The sequence below is a fragment of the Limulus polyphemus genome, unplaced genomic scaffold (assembly GCF_000517525.1).
Source record: "Limulus polyphemus unplaced genomic scaffold, Limulus_polyphemus-2.1.2 Scaffold1168, whole genome shotgun sequence".
In the NCBI taxonomy this organism is placed as follows: Eukaryota; Metazoa; Arthropoda; class Merostomata; order Xiphosura; family Limulidae; genus Limulus; species Limulus polyphemus.
The window spans coordinates 170,603-177,965 of NW_013666778.1; positions in this window are offsets into that span (position 1 = coordinate 170,603).

Consider the following 7,363-nt stretch of genomic DNA (forward strand, 5'->3'; position numbering starts at 1 on the left):
TTCTAAAAGACATACCAAAAAATATACTGAAAACATTAGTGTTGTCTCACGTTCTTCAGATCCTGTACATTTCCTGTTCAGATACACATTATTTTCTTGCTTATACAAACATCCAATTTCGTCATCTACTTCATTATGTTTTTGTTCCTAATGGCACAGCGGTATGTCCGCGGACATACAACGCTAGAAACGGGTTTCGATACCCGTGGTGGGCAGATCACAGATAGCCTATTGTGTAGCTTTGTGCTTAATTCCAAACAAATCTCTCTCTTGACAGTTATTTTCTTTCGTCCATCTTTTTTTATAATATCGTTATTCATTCAGATTTTGTTTTTACCCTTTGTTCTTCTTGTCCTCACAACCTTCTCTCCTGTTTTCCGTAACACTTCTTTGAACTTAACTCATCGATTTTCAGCATCCTTTATTGCAAATTTTTCTATTATTGATATTTGAAATTAATTTTTAGCCATTTGTACAAAGTCCTTCCCTATGCTGGTCTGGGCTACTGCAGCCATGTCTGTTTCTGTATGTGGTCAGTATGCTGGTCTGGGCTACTGCAGCCATGTCTGTTTCTGTATGTGGCCAGTATGCTGGTCAGGACTACTGCAGCAGTGTCTGTTTCTGTATGTGGCCAGTATGCTGGTTTGGACCAGTGCAGCCGAGTCCTGTTTCTGTATGTGGCCAATATGGACTAGTTCAGCCGTGTCCGTTTCTTTATGAGCCATTATTCTGGTCTGGGCTAGTGCAGTTATACATGTTTCTATATATTGGTATGGACTAGTGCACCCGTGTCCGTTTCTTTTTTGTAGCCAGTATTCTAGAGCGGGTACTAATTAGTGTTTCGTGATGTTTAGCGTGCTGGGCAAATTCACAGAGATATTTGTTTTCCTTTGTTTGATAACGAGTTTATTCTATTCCATTGATGTGGGTGATATAGTTGTCTTGGAAGTTCTAACAAAGTTTAAACTTGAATATAATTATAAACAAAGACATTACTTAAGTTCAGAATCAACCTTGTAAAGATCCAGCACAGTTGTCTAACTTCAGTTTGTTGTTTTTTCCGTATATATAGGAGAATGGGTTGAGATGTCATATGCTAACTTCTGTCGTTTCGAAATGAAACAGTTGAGTTAGCATCTTGTTCCTGAACAGTTTGATTCAGTCAGACTTTCCATACAGGTCCTAATATCATTCTGTTTTGTGAACTTAATACTTACCGGTTGGTTTCAGTTTTACCTGAGACATGCTACAGCCTGTAACGTGTTTATTTTGTTGCCAACTTCTTATTTTATAGATCCTTTAGAGTATAAAGATGTTCTCAATCTGCAAGGCTCAGAATTCTCATAGTTCTTCAATATTTCGGTTTAATACTTGAAGTGTTTGTTTGTTTTTGAGGGCTATCTGCGCTAGCCGTCGCTAATTTAGCAATGTAAGACTAGAGGGAAGGCAGCTAGTCATCACCACCCACCGCCAACTCTTTTACCAAGGAATACTTGAGGTGTAGTCGAGCTTTATATTTGATTGCTCATTAATTCGGCCGGAGAGACATTTGGTGGCTGAACTCAAGTTTTTTTTGCTGATATGCATGACAAACCTTGAATAACTTTGAATAAATTGTGATTTCTTCTTGGATTTGGTATTTCATTAAGTTATCCTTGATATAGTATTATTATCATTTTATCTCCCGTTTTAACTTAACATCTGTCCGGGTTGTTAATCAGTACCTTTGCATTTTTTTTTTTATAGTTTACAAATAACGATTATTTTTAAACGTGTATTCATCATTATGGTCAGATATACTTCTAGTTTTTGGCAAATTTATTTTACACATACAGCTACTGTTATATACAGTGTATTTATGGCTGTGGCTCTCTTGTACTGACGCAACTAATGGACTGAGTGCATACGTAGTCATAACTACCGTTTCGTATACAGGGTTCGTTAAGCTCAGCAAAACTAAAGTAGTGAATGCTTCATATATCATAACTTTTCAAACATCTTTGGTTACGAGAGTAATGATAAATAGAATGGGCTTATTTGCAGGAAAAAAAAAAGACACAGATTAACAAATATTTTTTTAATTTGCCTAAATTACAAACATTAAGCTTTAATTACACATAAGATACGGTTTCAAATTATGATGGTTTTAAACCTTGTTATTATACAACAGCATAACGAACAGGATTAGTTGTTTCGTGATGACGGTCTTGCGAGTTCATAATTTCTACGTCATGAAGGATTAAGCATAATCCCTAGTTTATTCCGTTCTGAATACTTGCTATATCGAGAGATAAAACTCGAACTATAGCTATCTGCAAAACCATTATAATACAATATTATAGTTTTCTTATCACCTATATTAACTATCAATTAATCAAAGGGCAACGAAACAGTGCAAAAAAAATTCTCAATTTCTTGTCTTCCAATAAGGGTAGAATAAAAACTCCGTACCTAACACATCACGAAAAGTAGTTTACATATAGGCGTACAACATTTGAAACTATCATATTCACAATATAGAATCTAACCTATAAATTACAACATTCAATAAAAACCTAATAGTTAGTATAGGAACACCAAGCAGGTCATACAATCTATATACTACCGACTTTAGAAATGACGTAATACGCTGACGGTAACCAACTTCGTAACACGAGCAATGAAAGTTACTGTCATCCAGCTTTTAGTTACTTGGCGGCCTATTCAATAAAAATGGGTGCAATATATATATAGCCGTTTCAACGTTGTTACACTTTCAATATTTTACTTTAAAGAAAGCTTTTGTATTAGCTCTCGCTAGAATCTAAAGTACAAAACCTAATTGCTGTTTAAATTCAACCACTATGATAAGAATATTAATTTAATTAAACAATTGATAATTAGTGTACCAACTAACGAAATATGAAAATTTTAACAGAACGGTGCGACAAAGGCATCTTAAGAAATACGAAATTAAGTTAACAGTATGACATAAGACAGGCAATAACTAACGAAATGTGAACTTTTTAAGATTATGGTTGGAGGCAGTCATATTTGGACTTGTTAAGTTCTGATTAAAATAATCGAATAAGAGCACCATATATTTAATAAGCATTTCGTAGATATATTTTATTGAAGGGTACATACAGTTTTTTGCCTACATATTACAAGGTAGATCACACTGTACGTTAGTGTTAGAGTTAAATGAAAAACTTGAAAAAAAAAAAATTTTACTCATTGAAACAGTGTAACTTTAGGCTTACAAAAAACAAGCAAAAATCTAGATTAATCAATTCTTAAGATTCTAATAAATATGTAATTCAGTAAATTATAGTTTATAAATACTTAGGCGGTTCTCACCTCAAGGAACTTCTAAACAGAGGTCGAGTTTAAACCGATATTTAAATCTAACTTGAACTTCTATAAAGTATAATAGACAATGGCATAATTGGTTTTACTATAGAAATTATTATGATACAAATTTTAATAGTTCGATCCTCACAGTGGTTATAGTATAGATAACGCATTTTGTAAGTTTGTTTCGTTTTAACCTAAAGCTAAAAATACAGTTTCAAAGTTTCATGGGGACTTCCACCGAAAAAAGTAGAAATAATGTATAAAATGCGTTTCAGTTTGGATATTTATCAAGTTTGGGCGGCCATAAGTTGTATTGAATTAGAAAGTTATAACCAGGAAGTAAAGCACAAACTGTCAGATTGAAGAAAAGTTAACTTCTCATATTTCATATATTTTACTACTAATTTGATCACGATCAGCAAAACGGACTTCAATACTGTAATGTTTTCGTTCTCAAAACAATTTTCAACCGTGGTTTTATGAATATCGTTTGCTGCTGTTTTTTTTAAAACGCAAAGCAACACAATGGGCTATCTGCGCTCTGTCAACAGCAGGGAAGTCGGTAAACTTACCGTTTACACACCGGGTGGGGGTGGGAACTCAACGTTAATTACGTGTTGAATAGTTTTTGTAAAGTACACTATCCTAGTGTATACACCATGTTCCAAATAATGTATCACGGCAATACACTAAATATTGGTAGTTCTTTATACTTTAATAAAATACCTACATTTCTATAGGAAAAAGTCAGCATGCTTATTTATTGTATCTTACGCGGTTTGAACAGTTTTAGGCTGCTATCACGATTGATACATTACATAAAAGGTAAAAACAAATGATTATCGCTTTCCATAGTTTGGGTTTCTACGATTTAACAAAGTCCATCCACTCCTTTATATTGTTTGTTACACAGTTTTTGATCATTTGTGTTTTAGAGTATATCAAAAGCCTTCTTCTTGTCGATTCTCTAATAAATGACTTCAGAACCTGATGTAATCATTCTCTCCAAACCAAGTATCCACATAATGAAGAGGATTTTAAGTTTCCCTCTTGCATCAACATTGTTTACGGGGGTAAGATCAGTTTATGAACCATGTATAAACGTTTTTTCTCCTCCTCTGAACAATTATTTTTTTTTTATAGTTATTTCTATCTGTTCACAAAGAAAATGTACTTTGAACAAGTTAATCTGAACAGGAATAAAATTACCTGACGTCTGACGCGTCTAGACTTTAAAATGGAAATAAAAACCTTAAGATTTCTTTTATTAATTTAGATGAGTTATATTTTGAAAAAAATATAGAGTAATCTTAAATGGCTTATGTATTTTTAAATAACTTTAGATAAAAATGAAGATGGTACTGTGGTATAGAGCGTTCCTTGGTAATGCTAACCAGTCTGTATTGTAAAACGTAAAATCTACATAAAATAATGAAAGTAACAACAATAATCAACAGTTCAACATCTGGAGAAACCAATCATTCATCCAGAGTGGGTCTCTCAAAAATGGTTTATTTTCCACTATTAACCTTATAATTATAGTTTAACATATACGTGGTATTACAGGGTTTGGATATATCAATTTAATTTTTTTTTAATGGCATAATCTGAAGTTTCTATTGCTATATTGATTGTAGATCTACTGGTTTATTTCTGTAGATTATGTATTTTACGTGAATCATTGTACAAATACGACCTCTATTACAATGAAAGGTTTTTCAGATTTTTTCATACCATATATATATCTGTGTATGCAAAATATTCGTGGCTGTTGACGATTTCTATTACTTACAACTTTACCCTACGGAATATTCAACTACCTTCCTATAGCTAAACAAGGCAGGAGGAAATCATAATGTAAATGCAAAGCCAAGTCGGAATACTTCGTGGTGGTTGCATTTACCCAACTAGATGACCAAGAAGTTACAGAAACATTGTTCCAAAGCTATGACTTGTTTTTGTTTTCTGTAGAACTGAAGTGTAGTATCTTATCTTTTTTGTTTTTATAACAGAGGACTATTTTGTTTATGCAGGGCACAAAAGTGTTATCCAATCCTTATATTTATTTGCGAGAACATATCAGCTGGCTAGTTATTGCAGTTTATTAGCTTCTGCGTAACTTTAAGACATAAACTTGTAAAAATTACAGAATTCTGTCCGAATATTAATTACAGCAGTTTTTTTAGGTAAATCATTGAAAAGAACCCTTGTCAGTTTTGTTTAAGATGCATTAAACAACAAGTTTGTTAACAAACATAATAACGTTCTCAATAATTAGTAGTTTGGTATTTCAGAGTGATTTTTTGTGTGTGGAATGAGATCCATTTTATGCATTAAAAATCACAGAACAAAATTTCAAATATTCGTAAAGTTTATAATATATACATAAAAAACTTGAATAACTTCAGAATAAACAGTTAAATACAGTCAGTGAAAAGCACACGCTCCTAAAACCTTGATTAAATTATGTTACAAAAAAAAACTAAATATTACAAGTAAAACATTCCAACATAAAAACAATTTAACTGAAGAAAAATTCAAGTAGGTGGTGAATGCTTAAACACCCCTCTAGGAAAATAAACATGCTTTTGTTTTTCTTTTAGAAATCAACACAATAAAGTTGTGCCAATGTTTTACCTCAGTTTTCAAAGTGTGCTGTTGCAAATTAAGTTCTCTTACGAATGTGTGAAAATGTTCTGGTTACTTCGGAACGAAGCCTTGCTACTTAAAACCGTGAATATGTCTACATTGTACCAACTGAGAGCTCGTTATTGTGTGTCTCTAGTCGACAGGATATCTTTGTTTTGACATGAATATAACGAGGGGAGCTCTGTACTATAATATTTACAGTTTTCTGGTCTGTACACATTAAAATAAAATATCTTCCCTACTGGTTGTTTCGTACTGCAACAGCTGCCACCAGAGCAGCACCACGCCCACTTCCATCTTCAGATAACATCAGATCGAACTGAAAGAAAGAAAAAAGGCTTAGCTGTGACAATGGAGGTAAATATTTATAGATTTTTTGTTGTTGTTAAATTATAGTCCTCCAAATAAAAGTAAAATTGTATCCAAACTTTAATGAAAATCGATTGCATTCTTTAATCATAAGACTCCATCGTGTTCGACCTACCTTGTAATAAGGCAGATTCTTTAATCATAAGATATCATCGTGTTCGACCTACCTTGTAATAGGCAAATTCTTTAATCATAAGATTCATCGTGTTCGACCTACCTTGTAATCAGGCAAATTCTTTAATCATAAGATTTCATCGTGTTCGACCTACCTTGTAATCAGGCAAATTCTTTAATCATAAGATTTCATCGTGTTCGACCTACCTTGTAATCAGGCAAATTCTTTAATCATAAGACTCCATCGTGTTCGACCTACCTTGTAATCAGGCAAATTCTTTAATCATAAGACTCCATCGTGTTCGACCTACCTTGTAATCAGGCAAATTCTTTAATCATAAGACTCCATCGTGTTCGACCTACCTTGTAATCAGGCAGATTCTTTAATCATAAGATTTCATCGTGTTCGACCTACCTTGTAATCAGGCAGATTCTTTAATCATAAGACTCCATCGTGTTCGACCTACCTTGTAATCAGGCAAATTCTTTAATCATAAGATTTCATCGTGTTCGACCTACCTTGTAATCAGGCAGATTCTTTAATCATAAGATTTCAGCGTGTTCGACCTACCTTGTAATCAGGCAAATTCTTTAATCATAAGATTTCAGCGTGTTCGACCTACCTTGTAATCAGGCGCTGTAAGTTCAGAAATCTTTTTCTCCATCAAGTCATGAAAATGAGGATGATATCTATACACAGAACCATCGACGCCGACTGTAGTGTGAGGGCGTTTGATTCGATTCAAAATGCATGATATAGCTGTTAACAAGAAATATAAAAGTGACAATAATTTAGGTTGCAAAAATCAGGTTCATTGTGTGTGTGTGTGTGTGTGTGTGTGTGTGTGTGTGTGTGTGTGTGTGTGTGTGTGTGTGTGTGTGTGTGTGTGTAGTA